At 36.6% G+C, this 15,140-nt stretch overlaps 1 protein-coding gene across 1 annotated transcript in view; it reads left to right on the top strand.

Annotated features, from left to right (window-relative positions):
• The window catches only part of LOC129768425 (sodium-coupled monocarboxylate transporter 1), a 199,954-nt gene that overhangs the window by 76,161 nt on the left and 108,653 nt on the right, over positions 1–15,140 (top strand). The window lies entirely within an intron of this gene.

Raw genomic sequence — 15,140 nt, 5'->3', positions numbered from 1 at the left:
ACGAACGCTTTCACGTCACTTACACTTCACTTAATCTTTTTGTGTTTGTCATTGTCACGGACAGTTGCGTGTAAAAATGAACTCCGTGAATTAAAAGTGTTCATTCACGTTTATAAGAGACATGTTGGTTGCATAATATAGGGTGTTTGAACGTTGTGTCGGTTGCATAATTTCGGACGTTTGAACGTTATGTAGGTAAAAATAATACAGCGTATGAGATAATATTCCATTTAATTAATCGTATGTATTAGAATGACAAGTTTGCGATTATACCTCGATGATTAGTTTGCTGAATCAAATGCCGGCTCAAAGGTGAAGAGAAATGAGAAATATTTAGAATCATTTTTTATTACTTGTTTCTTCAATTTTGATGAATAATAATATCTTCTATATCTCAGAACAAACCCGAATTCATCCACCTCACGATCAGTATAATCTGAGCTACTCCCATATGGGATTCTAAAGTTTAATCCTCTTATCCTTCCCATTCTCGTGTAATTTGATGCACGGGACATGAGGTTTGATTTAATTATTTAAACAGAAACTGTTCAGCACTTTTTTTAATGTTCTCTCATTCAAAGTATGTCTTCAAAACAATACCGTTGAAAATATCCATAACGTAAAAAGTTATAACTATCGTCCTGATTCTGGTCTGGTCCGCCAATTGTGAATGTTTGAATTACAAAAACTAGCTCTGCAATGTTGGAAAAACTCTACAGTTATTATTTTATATTCAAAATATCAACAAATCAATATTATACATAATCTATCATAATGATCGTATTTGGGCCAGTGGCCTCCATTGCCATTGTATGGTATTGCAACTCTCTCTTAGTCTAATCCTACAAATAGAAACAAAAAATTTCTGTTCATTCAGGACAATCGGAAGCACCATGTTTCAATGGGCCTACGGGAGCTACATTTTTAATCCTTAATTAAATCCCATAGCGCATTTACCGAATCCAAATAAACAAATTTCCGTCCTCTGGATACGTCAGGATTTCGTTCTAGAAGGCTACCAGGCGGGTAAATTGTTGTTTGTTTATCTTTTACTTAAACTTACTTTTACTTTAACTTAAACAGGACAAGACAACATTCAAAATGTTAGCAAAAAAGCTAAATAAATACGAAATTAAACTTACTTCATTCCGCGTGACTAGCTTTCACCATCTAAAACACAAGTGACAAATATACCTGTTTTTCTCCGTGACATGACACTATCGTGGTATTCATAATGACACCGAGTTCATCAAAGTTGTCACGACGGATGAACTCTTCTGTATTCTACACACACGGTGACAGTCGTAATAAGGTTGTATACACTTCACTTCGTTTTCACCGTGAAGTGACGTTCGTGATCAAGCTCAAAAAGTTTGTCCAACTTTTCTGGCCAACCATTACGCAAATATGCCATAATTGGTTATAAATACTCATCTTTTTACTCATACTCATTTGTCATAAATACTCATTTGTCCATTTGGCAATCCATACACTATCAATTGGGATATTATTACCGAAATTTATACTTTTTACCACTCCTGGTTTCAGTTGTTCAAGTTCTAGTTGAGAACAACTAACGATGAGATTAGTAAAACTGAACAATTTATAATTTCCCATTAATGACAAGAACGGGCGGCGATGAGCCAAGTAATCCGAATTAGCGCTGCCGGCGCCAAGCGAATATTTTTTTACGAAACGTGCGGACGTCAAAGTGTTGAAAAATCTTTTTTTTATCTCAATACAATCTTTTAAACTATTATTCGTGCTACTCAATCAAAACTTGATTCAATCAAAACTCGTTGATTCAACCGGACGATGTGGGTACAAAAATATTTAACTTGTTTGCGTTCTGCTAGATTGTACCTGAAGTCAGGTATCTTTAAGGTACCTCTGTATAAAGTCTTTCCATGCCAAACGGATATACTGGTTACCAGATTTTCGTGAGAAGTTGTAATTTTGTTCTTCACCCCAAAAAATTAGACCCATATTTTCAGTTTTGTCATTAGGGTGACCATTTCCATTTTAGGGTGGTTTTTTCCCTTTTTTCCAAAAATGACTTTTTTTCAAAAATTCATTACTTATGAAGTACTGGACTGATTCAGATGATCAACATATCAAATGGAAGACAATGAACTAATCTTTTTTGAAAAAATATAACAATCGCAAAAAGATGGACTTTGTTTTCATATTTATTGAATGTATTTATTTTTTATAGTTTACATGGTCGGGTCTCGCTATATTTTTTTGAAAGCTGAAAGTTTTTCCACATAACATATCATAATATCAGAGAGGTGTCTTTTTTCGTTTCTGAGTTATGATTTTTCAAATTTTGAATATGTTGTGTTAAAAACCCGCACTCTTTGTCTCGAGACCATGTAAACTACGAAAAGCAATCTATAATTGTAAAAACGAAATCCATTTTGTCGCAAATATTGTATTTTTTTTTAGAAAAGACAAGCCAATTGGCTTTAATTTGATATGTTGATCATTAGAATCGGTCCAGTACTTCGAAATTTATGCATATTTAAAAAAAGTTATTTTCGGAAAAAAATGGAAAACATCGAAAAACCACCCTAAAATGAAAAGGGGCACCCTAATAAAAAAATAGAAAAATACGGGCCTGATATTTTGCGATAAGGAACAATACTACTGCTTTTCACGGAAATCTGAGAACCACTATATCGGTTTGGCACGGAATGGCTGTATACGAGGTATGCTCAGAAAGTATCGCGAGTTTTGAATTTTCGCGGGTTACGTATATTCGAATTTCGTTTATTTAGTGGCGTTATGTTGGTGCTCATGTCTCTTACTTATGCCGACATGTTCAGTCATTTTGAATGTTCAGTTAATAGTTGACAGCTGCTTTGCTTGCACGTGTTTTGGCCCATGTTCGATTTTTACCTATTAAAAAAAAAGAATTAAAGAGCCTGTATTATTGTATATTGTATATTGTATATTATTGTATATATTTATATATTATATACAGTCAACTCTCCCTAACCCGATGTTCTGTATCTCGATATTTTCCCTAACTCGATAGATTTCATGGCATTTCGATTTTACAAGCATTCTTTTCTCCATTACTCGATACCTCCCTAACTCAATGCTCAACTCAATGCAATGAAACTGGGAATTACCAACTTTAAAGCACAACCAACATGGACGGGAGCGATAAACTACCGTTGCTGATAAATGGAAAGAGTAAAAACCTACGATGTTTCAATAAAAAGAAGTCATTACCAGTGATATATGAGAGCAACACCAAGCTCTGGGTGGCCTCAATGCTTTTCGAGGAATGGAACATGCAATTTGACGAAAAATTTTCCAATGGAAATAGAAAGGTATTATTTCTGGAATTATGTGTTATGGTAATGTATCATACTTACATCTACTTCTTCTCAAAGGTGATCATGTTCGTTGATAACTATACAGCGCACCCAAAATCTCTCCGACCAAAACTCAAATCGATAAGTTTACAATTTTTCCACAAATGTTTACTTCCGTAGAACAGCAGCTGGACTTCGACATAATCAAGAACCTGAATCAGTACTTTCGCCATCTTGGATTAATTAGTTCGATTAGTTAAACGAAGATTGCAAGAAATGGAGGATATTTGTCCTTTTCAATGTTATTCAGCAATCTTACTGTATTTTAATGCACTCTAGGACCCTTCAGATATACCGGTATTGGATGCAATTGAAATACTTTCACCCTCTAAAATCAATAAGGTTAAATCTGAGATTATTTAAAATTGATTCAGGAAGCCGAATTTTCCTTCAATGATGATGATGATATTCCGCTGGCATAATTAATGCGTCGTGAGCTTGCTGATGTCGACAGTACAATACCGTTCGATTGCTCAATTTCTTTTAATGATTAGTGCAAAAAGGACCAAAACGTGATTTGCCGTGATCTGATGCCAGATACCGATATAGTGGAAAGTGTTGAAAAAGCTGAGAAAAACGCTGAAGATAGTAGTTCTATTGAGAGGGAGAATATTCAGGAAGGTTCAGATGATTGTGTCGAAATTACATCTTCGAACTTTAATTCAAACCTGAAGAATATGTCCGGAATATTGAAATCAACTGAAAATGTTCCTGTGAAACTATTCGAACATTTCTTTGTGATTGAACAGTTCCTGCGTGATCGTTGCAATTTGGTTTGAATAACATACTTAATCAATATTTTCATTGTTAACCCAGTTCCTCATGCAGGTCGGACTCGATTCTATACAAACTCGATTATATATGATTCGATTATGTAAAATTTAGGACTCGATTGTATAGAGTTTGAAAATTTTTTTTTTCTATTATTCAAATATGAATAATTTCAAGAAAAAAAATAACCTTTCAACATTGAAGTTAAATTTAAGTGGCTTTTACAGTACAGTTGCGAGTCTAGAATTGACCTTTTTCTGAATATTCGGGGTATTATAAGAACAGCAGGTTCGTGTTTTTTCAATTAATTGAGTTTGTGAAGGCAATCTGCAATGTTGGTAATTTAAGCAATGATTTACCGATATCACGATCAATCGCCTAAAGATGGCGGAGTGACTTACTCCAACGGTATGAGTAAATGCTGAATATGTGAAATAATTCAATGTTGAATCCGAGGAGTTATAATGCTAAGAACCAATATTATTTTAATTTTACTACTGATCTGATTGTTTCATTATCTACTCGAAGATTAAAATGCAGAATTTTAGGTAATAATAACATTAAAAAAACACATCGCAGTGCAGTGTACAGAAAATAGTAAATATATGAGCAGCGTTTCAATGGTTTCTTATATTCGTCTATTAGGAAACACTAAGTAATAAGACACTATCGTGACAGACATGTTTGGACTCTACAATAAATGTGATCCAAATGTAGATTTAGCCTATAGCACATAATACTGACAATTGAGGGTTTTCGAACGATGTATGAAACTACGTCTGTTATGCGGACAAACAGTGATTTTTCGGAAATGTTTTCTCAGAATAGCTCAAATGTTTTCGAACAAAAAATGTTTGTTTGCATCTTGAGCAAACGTATTACATCGTGTAGAATGCGAAACAGCGAAAAAGTCGATTTTGTTCATTTTGTCGCTTACGTCTCCTATACAAACATGGACAGTATATAGGTTGGCATGGAATGGCTGAATTTGTGTAATTCGAATTTTTTTTATTTATTTTGATGAAAGTTAAAAGTTCAAATAATATAATTGTAGCGAGAATTACAATTAAGTTTAGAGAAGTTTAGAAGTCAAAAATACTGAAATTTCGGTATCTGCTGAATTGTCTGTAGGGCCCTTATGATTTGAAACGCTAGCAATTATTGATGAAAAAATGTAGTTCCTTCATTTTTATCAAATCGATATTTTTTCCTTTTGATAACAATATTCTCTCTATGTACACCCAAACTAGCGTTGGCAGAAAACATTTCATCTTTGGCAGAAAAGATGCCATTTTGTGTGCATCTGGGTGAAATGCACACAAATAATGAGCTGTTTTAAAAGCTTAAAAAAAGGTTTGTATGTATGCGAGCAGACATCTCTTTCTGTTTTCTTTTCTCATTTCATTTGGGATTGTGCAAAAAAAAACTCATACGACGTCAATGAGGATCGAACCAAGGCCGGCTGGAATGCAAAGCTATTTTACAGGACCACGCTATCTATATAGCTGCCAGAGCTGATATACGGAAACGTGATAATATTACACCTCATCATAAAATGAAGTTTTCCAAGAGGATAAAGAAGAACATGGACGAGAATATATCTTTCTCTGTCTGGGTCGTGTATTTGGCAAACTATACGAAAAGCTTTCATATGTTTTCATTTAAATGTATGTCCTGTTTCGCTCGCTCATATTGGCTCTAGCATATATATTATACAAATGATATACATGTATTGGGGAGTAGAACATTCTGTTATTTTTTAGTTCATTTAATATAATAAATCGGGATGCCATAACTTGTGCTAAAAATTAACTTTGGGTGTAGTAACGTTTTTTTCCCCTCTTGATTATTGGATCTCCAATTTGATTTTATCCGCATGACCTAGGTGAAAAACAACCAGAGTTTGAAGCACGGGATTCAGAATCAGTTGCGTAGTACAACAAGACATTTTTCCTGTGAAAGAAAATAGAAAGCTAAACTATCAAAAATACTAAGAACACTCTCGATGGAGTGTCCAAGTGAGAAAAATAACGTGTTACCATGCCCAAACAATTTATCATAATGTTCACCAACAAAACCTCAAAAACTCATCAATTATTCTCCATGAACAAACAATTAACAGATAAATTCTTAACTCCAAGTTCCAAACAAAAGTTTATTTGAAGAAAAATATTCGAAATAATGACAAACGAATATGTTTTTCCCTGTATAAAATAAAACGGTACATGCAAGGTACTAAAAAAACTACTTACTCACCGGTTCTGATTTCGACATCACCCACCCAGGGTTATCATATCTAAAGATTGATCTGTATTTATACAGATTTTTCAGACTTTTAGAAACCAAGAATCTGTAGATACAGATTACATATTTTTCTAGTTTTCATACAGATTTACAGATTTTTCAAAATAATCTCAATTGATCTCAATATTTTTTTCCCAACTCTTTTTATTCATATAGCATTCGAATCAGTATGAATGAAAGTCATTTTGGCATACATATTTAGCGTGTAGTACTGCTTTCTCATGTTCAATCTAAGGCGAAAAGATGCAAAAGTCTGCGTCATCGGCTAGCTTTACAGTAAATGAATAACACTGTTTATCTGTTTTCCTACTAAAGCACAGTGAATGCGAGTTTTTACGTGGATGCCACCAACATCATCAAATTCATAATAACTATGCCAATCAATGATACCATAGCTAAGATTATGCTTCAAAATCCTTAACCCTTTGCGGTCGTAGAAAATTTCGACACGTGTGTCATACTGATCGCAATCATTTTTTCTTGAAAAAGCAGTGATATATAACTTTGTAAGATTATGAAGGATGAACAAAATTCCTTCGATTTTTTTCTAACCTTCTGATAATTATTTACTAAATATAGTTTTTATTTTTATGTTTAAACAATATTTGTTATAATGCGTGTGATATCTTTCGCATGTATCACAAAAATAATTAGTTTGGCGTTTTTCGCGTTTTATTTCTCTGTTTGAACATACAGAAAAATGCTCTTTACACAGTGCTGCAATACATGGAGTTTTCCATTAATTCTTTCCTCAAACATAGACTCTTGTTTATACTGAGTACCGTTATCTATCATTCATAGTAGCACCGTTTTGGTTCGTAAAAAGTTAAAATTTAAAATTCGTTTAGAAAAATGTGAACTGATACATTGTTGCATCAATTATAATATTAGTATACTTATCAGCTGTGGTGACTAAGAGCAGATAAACGACCACAAAGAGTTTAAACAGATTTCGATACAGAATTTCTGAGAAAAAACACAGATAAAAAGATTTTTTGAGACCAAAAACACAGATTTTTTTATGGCAACCCTACCCGTTTTTTCTTGTAAAATGTACATTTGGGAATTGGTGTACTATGATCATTTCTATACATCTATCTTCTAAAGATTATATGGGCAGTGGGGCTGAGTGATGTGCTCTTTGTATTGATGATAATTTGTTGAAAGTCGTAATTCGTGATGCCGTTTTCACGTGATCATCACAATAAACAGGAAGAAACTCAACTTTTACATTATACTTCATATTCACCAGATAAACCTTTTGACTTTCATCTGAAAACACTGTCCAAAAACAAAAAAGTCTGTCACATTTATCGAAATGTTTCCGCACATTCACTCACGATAGCACTCATATCGTTACGTGTCATCAATTTCCATAAGTTCTACGGCCATTATTTTCCAGTTAGTAGCCCAATTCAATCCCAATTTGATGGTGCGCTTTCAGGCATGATACCCTCCCATGGGACATTATTCACAACAGAACCTTTTGTCGAAAATTGACTGTTTCCCACGTTTTTCACAATTGCACCATTTTATGGCTGAGGTTTTTTATCACAGTGATTTAAAGCCAATGCATTTCATTGCTTACGGGTGATGTGAATGGCTATTCCGAAATGTATTTATTGCGATGTAAAACGAGTAGCAAAAAGGCATAGGTATCGGATATCTTTGAAAAATATAGATTTCACGGCACTGTTTAGCAAAATCTTCACCGAATACTAACCAACCTCTCCACCGCAATCATCTGTTGCGGTGGTGCCTTCGTGGAACGGTGGCAGACGAGATAATTTTTCGCTTACTCCCCACTGAAAGATCACATCGGGATTCTCCACACCCACGTGTCAATCTATTAGCCGTCTCGAGGGCTAATCCCTCTCCGCACATTTATTCAACCAACCACTCATCGAAGCTTTTTCACGGCTCATTATCGCCTTTTTGATCCCTCCCGTTATTAAAAGAGGCAACCCTAGCATATTTGGTTCGTTAAGCCAGCATCAGCTCCCTTACCGAGCAGCCAGCCGACAGGAGGAACTGACACCAGACTGAGGCGGCAGAAACGCCCCGAGATAACAACACAGCAAATAAGCTATTAGTATACATTCACGTAATTCGACGTGATGTTTCAGCCCTCCTCCCCCTCCAAGCTTGAAGCATGAATCTTGCCAATCTCTCCCCCTCTTCAATTTTCTTCATTGTGCGAGCACTACTTATGCTGGGGCGTGTTGGTTGTAATGTGCAAGCATAAAACTCCACACCGAAGTAGCGCCACTTTTCGGTGGTAATAATTAGCCAAATTATGCATTTATTAATAAGATCCAGAAGCATGTAACATCTTCATCGCAGGATTCATGCGCTCCCTGTCTGTGGTGTAAAAGTTTACCAACTATGGGACATTATGCCTAGCCTCAGCAAGAAAATGGAGAGAACCTCAGAATCTGTTCGGTGAATGGAGACGGATGGTGTATCATTAGTGTGCGATGGTAAACAAACAAGGTGTTGTGCGGCGATGAGGCAGGAAAAAGAAGTACATTAAAATGAATTTTACTGAGTTGCCTTGGCAGTCTGGATTTTGACATTCGAGAACTTCTTGAATCGTTGACCGTTTACCTTTTAAAAGCATTTCAAAAGATAGGTAGCTATCCTATTGACCCATTCCAGCGTGACGTGACAACGGTTTGACTCACTAAAAACAGGTTTTTTTTCTCGTTTTCATGTATACATCACATGATTTCCAAACGGTAAACGATTTTAAAATGAATTTGAGAAAATTTCCTACAAGAATCTTCAGCTGGAGAATATTTTGCAGTTGAATTCGCTTGTTGCCAGCCCAATACTTTTGTGACGTGACAACACCTGTCTTTTTGCGGATTCTGACTTTTGAACATTAATGTTGTATTTTCAGTTCCGGTTCAATACATACAAATTAACTTTGTTCTATGATTTGGCAATGGAAGATGAACGAAGATTCCTGTATACTCAGTTTTTAAAAAAAACTCGCAAGAACATACATTTTGTGACGTGACAACGCGCTCTGTGCGAATAAACAGTCTCCACGAAGCGTTGTCACGTCACACAATCCATAAGTTGTATTAAATAATATTTTCACCGTATAGTAGCAAGTGACAATATATTTTTTATGTTTTTTTATTACTCTGAATACTTCTTACTTTCCTCTGAGATCTCCCCTTCCCCTTCCAAAAGTTCATCCTATAGGGGAAAGTGGTCCTAACGCAACCGTGCTTCCTACTGAATTTTCAATGGTGTCATAACGCTGACAATTTGATAATATGGTGAATTCTCTTCATTCTAGCGTTTTAGCGCCATTTTACGTTTTCATTCCTCCAAAGTCAGAAAAGAAATATATTCGACCTGTGTGCAAAATGAGTTCTATGTTCTTTTAGTTTGTGAAACATTGCGAAACAAGGCAATTTTAATTGTTTATGGTATTTTCATCAAAAAAAAAGCTATATAATTTGAATCTACCTGTTACCTGTAATACACGGTATGTCTTTATTTGGGAAAAGTCGGGGTGGTCCAAAACCGACCTCCAGTTTTTATATCGTGATTGTTTAACACGTTCACTCTGGCGCTTGCCATCAATGGCTAGCACAATCTTGGTTCATCGAGTGGCGTTCACTACAGGGGGAACGCATTTGATTTTGCTATCAGAAATTTTTGATAAATTCACATACCTGTGCAAGGGCGTTTATGTTTGGGTATTGAAGATGACTTTGACTTTGACGTTGACTTCGATCGTTGATCGTTAATCGTTGATGTTTGCGTGTACATTTGTATGTGCACTTTCTTTGTATAACTCCACACATGTCGCTCTAAGGCTAAGTTCTTCCCACTCAAACATTATCTTCCTCTCACTTAAATCCTATCTCTCACTATCAAACATTATTCTTTTTTTATTCCTCTTCGTGCACCCATGGTTATATGCCAACATTACCATTCACGATCGTATTGTGGGATTTCATGCCATTCCCGGCCTTTTATATCCGTTTTTAACGAACCGGAAGTCAACATCCTCGATTCTAAAATGGCATCGGAATACGATATTCGACTTCCGCTGGTAAGCCCATATCGTATGGGTTTTTCATATTTTTTAGCATTCAATAATACCATCAGCAAACCGGAAGTTGAAATAAGATTATATTTTATATTATGGAATCTACGTTCATATATTGATGATAAAACATAGGAGAAATATCATTTGTATGTTTTGAAACGAAACGGTAATTAATGAAATTAATCATTAATGTTCAACAGTCCGAAACAGCAAAAAGTCAGGTGTTGCCACGTCACAAAAGTATTTGACTGACAACAAGCCAACCTAACTATAACATATTCTCCAACTGATGATTCTTGTTGGAAACTTTCCTAATTTTATTATAACATTGTTTAATTTTGTTAGCTTTATTCATGAAAACGCAAAAAAGTGTTTGTAGTGAGTCAAAATATTGTTTGAATGGATCGTATACTATTCGTGACGTGACAACAACTTCTGGAGACAGTTGATACTCCTCTATTTGTGGACCGATCTCAACCAAATTTTGTGGGTTGTTGACTTTCACTGTTTGCTCAGAGAAACCCAAGTATAAAAATGTTTGAATCTATGTTCATTTGATAAACTAAAAAATGCTCTATTTTTGTGACGTGACAACGCTTCAAAATACCTGTTTTTCAAATGCTTGTTTCTCATAAATTACTAAATGAAACGTAGGTCTACCCACGGCTCTTCAAACAAGCATTTAATCACCCATTCAATGGTATATAGACATTGAAATCTGGTTAAGCATGTGCAGAGATATCTCAAGAAACACAAAAATGGTGAAAACCTAAAATATTTTAAATATAATTAAGTAGTTTTTTAAACTCACCTCTCTCAAAGGTTGGTGTATAAAAATTAAATAAAAAAAAATTATTATATAATTAGTGCTTATTCAAATAATGTTTTCAATTTTCTCCTAAAACTAGATTTGAAATTTTGCTCTTGAACTCTCGCTTTGCTCGAATTCACTATCGTTAGATTGCAAGTGGAATGTAATCCAGGACCCCAACGGTAGTGATCACTTGCCAGTCAAAATTTCCGCCACCATTGGGTCGAATTCTTCTGAATCTATAAGCATGGCATATGACCTCACAAGACACATTGACTGGAAAAAATATGCGGACGCGATTGCTCTAGCCATCAGTTCCAGAGATGGCATACCTCCATTGGAGGAGTATAATTTCCTTTCTCGTTTGATATATGACAGCGCGGTTCGCGCTCAAATGAAATCCATCCCAGGTTCCACCATTCGCCGAAGGCCTCCCAATCCATGGTGGGATAGCCAATGTTCCAAGCTTTATGTAGAAAAATCGAATGCATTTAAAGCTTTTCGGAAACGTGGAACCCCTGAAAATTTTCAAATGTATTTAGCCCTTGAGAATCAGTTCAAAAATTTGATCACAGGGAAAAAACGTGCTTATTGGCGAAATTTCGTGGGAGGTTTGTCACGAGAAACGTCAATGAAAAAATTATGGAAAGTGGCTCGAAACATGAGAAATCGCTCTTCAACGAATGAAAGCGAAGAATATTCACATCGATGGATTTTTAATTTTGCACGGAAGGTTTGTCCTGATTCCGCTCCTGTGCAAAAAATAGTTCGAGATATACCACAAGATAGGTGCGATCTTGATTCCGAGTTTTCGATGGTAGAATTCTCTTTTGCTCTCCTTTCTTGTAACAATTCTGCTCCAGGATCGGATCGAATTAAGTTCAACTTGTTGAAAAACCTCCCTGGTGTGGCGAAACATCGCTTGTTGAATTTATTCAATCGGTTTCTGGAACATAATATTGTTCCAGATGATTGGAGACAAGTACGAGTTATAGCTATTCAAAAACCTGGAAAGCCCGCGTTCGACTTCAATTCGTACCGCCCAATAGCAATGCTGTCTTGTATACGGAAATTGTTGGAGAAAATGATCTTGTTTCGCCTTGATCATTGGGTTGAAACGAATGGCTTACTCTCAGATACACAATATGGGTTCCGCAGGGGCAAGGGGACGAATGATTGTCTTGCGTTGCTTTCTTCAGAAATTCAAATGGCTTACGCCGAAAAAAAACAAATGGCTTCAGTATTCTTGGACATAAAGGGGGCGTTTGATTCAGTTTCAATAGAGGTTTTGACAGACAAATTACACTCTCTGGGTCTGCCGCCTCTATTGAATAATATGTTATATAACTTGCTTTGTGAGAAACATTTGAATTTTTCTCATGGAGATTCGGCAGTGAGTCGGATCTCTTACATGGGCCTCCCTCAGGGCTCATGTTTAAGCCCCCTTTTGTACAACTTCTATGTAAGCGACATCGACAATTGCCTTACACAAAATTGCAGCCTAAGACAACTTGCAGATGATGGAGTGGTGTCTGTCGTAGGATCAAACGAATCCGACCTGCAAGGACCCTTACAAGATACTTTGAACAATTTTTCAACCTGGGTCATTGGGCTAGGGATCGAATTCTCCACGGAGAAAACAGAGATGGTGGTTTTTTCTAGGAAGCATAGACCAGCAAAACCAAAGCTTCAACTTTTGGGTAAACCGATCACTCATGCTATGTCATTCAAGTATCTTGGGGTCTGGTTCGACTCCAAATGTACTTGGGGGGCCCATATTAGGTATCTGAGTAAAAAATGTCAACAAAGAATAAACTTTCTCCGTACAATTACCGGCACCTGGTGGGGAGCCCATCCCGAAGATCTTATAATGTTGTATCGACCAACAATTCTCTCAGTGATGGAGTATGGCAGTTTCTGTTTTCAATCAGCTGCCAAAACACACCTCATTAAACTCGAGCGAATTCAGTATCTTTGTCTCCGTATTGCGTTGGGATGTATGCCCTCAACGCATACCATGAGTCTCGAGGTTTTGGCAGGCATACTCCCACTAAAAGATCGCTTCAATTTATTATCTCTTCGGTTCCTCATCCGGTGTAAGGTTATGAACCCATTGGTGATCAGGAATTTTGAGCAGCTGATCGAGCTAAATTTTCGCTCCGGATTCATGAGTTCATTTCATGAATTCATCTCCATGCAGGTTGATCCTTCTTCGTATATTCCCAACCGTGTTTGTTTTCCTGACTACATCAATTCCTCTGTACATTTTGATCTGTTCATGAAGGAGAAAATCCATGAAATGCCAGATTATCTTCGATCGAGGATCGCTCCTACGATCTTCAATGCAAAGTACGGGCGTGTCAATTGTGATAATATGTACTATACAGATGGGTCCTCTATGAATGAGTCCACAGGATTTGGAGTGTTCAACGAAATTTTCAGCACCTCCCACAGTCTTCATAATCCTTGCTCAGTGTATATTGCTGAGTTGGCAGCAATTCACTGGGCGCTGGACAGCGTCGCCTCACGACCTGTTGAACACTATTACATTGTAACGGATAGTCTTAGCTCTGTCGAAGCTATCCGTTCAGTGAGGCCGGAAAAGCACTCGCCGTACTTCCTTGAGAGAATACGAGAAATTTTGAGTGCTTTATCCAGACGCTGTTATGTCATTACCTTTGTCTGGGTCCCTTCACATTGCTCCATTTCGGGTAATGAGAGGGCTGACTCATTAGCAAAGGTAGGTGCAATTGAAGGCGATATTTATCAGCGTCAAATAGCCTTCAATGAATTTTATTCTTTAGTTCGTAAAAATACCATCGCTAACTGGCAACGTAAGTGGAACGAATATGAATTGGGCCGGTGGTTCCACTCGATTATCCCTAAGGTTAGCCTCAAACCATGGTTCAAAAGTCTGGACTTGAGTCGGGACTTTATTCGGACCTTCTCCCGACTCATGTCCAATCACTGTTCTTTAGATGCGCTACTTTTTCGTTTCAAGCTTGCCGACAGCAATCTCTGCGTTTGTGGCCATGGTTACCACGACATCGAACACGTTGTTTGGTCGTGCGAGCTATATCTTGTCGCCAGATCGAATTTAGAAAATTCCCTTCGGGCCCGAGGAAGACAGCCCAATGTGCCGGTGAGAGATGTGTTGGCTCGGTTAGACCTTGATTACATGTCCCAAATATATGTTTTCCTTAAAGATATCGATCTTCGAGTGTGATTGTTCTTACATCCTTTCCCCCCCATTTTCCCCTCCTTTTCGTCCTTCGCGAGCTATCGGTTCCCTAACATTAGAATAAGTTAAATTGTTAATACATATTGGATGTGAGGATAGTTTAAGAATTCAGTGTGATGTGTGAGTATGAATGTGAAAGTGAGTGTGAGTGTGAGTGTGAACATGGTTACAATCTCCTTACATCCCATCCTTTTCCTAAGGAAAATGTGTCACCCTTCCAAACTTGAGTCGACCGCGAGTAATCGGTTTTCTATTTCATTAACCTTAGAATTAAGAAAACATGTTAATAGTAAAAGTATAGTTGAGAGTTTGGCTTCTTTAAACCTATGTAACTGAGCCTGTACAAATAAACGAATTATAAATAGTGAAATTTGGTTTTCTGGTGCAAAACCTCATGGAATGGGTCTATTATCAGTGTGTAACTTCATAAAGGGGAGCGAAAACTTGTTGAACGTCTCCGGAGATCCAATGACTAAATTGATACAGCCCGACAGATCCGTTTTTCACTTTTTTCGGTTAGCAGAAACAGAATTTGCTCAAAACACTCGACACCTA

This window comes from Toxorhynchites rutilus, chromosome 2 (genome assembly GCF_029784135.1).
Source record: "Toxorhynchites rutilus septentrionalis strain SRP chromosome 2, ASM2978413v1, whole genome shotgun sequence".
NCBI classification, from domain to species: Eukaryota; Metazoa; Arthropoda; class Insecta; order Diptera; family Culicidae; genus Toxorhynchites; species Toxorhynchites rutilus.
The sequence above is the reverse complement of the archived record's forward strand: the minus strand, read 5'-3'. Positions and strand labels throughout refer to the sequence as shown.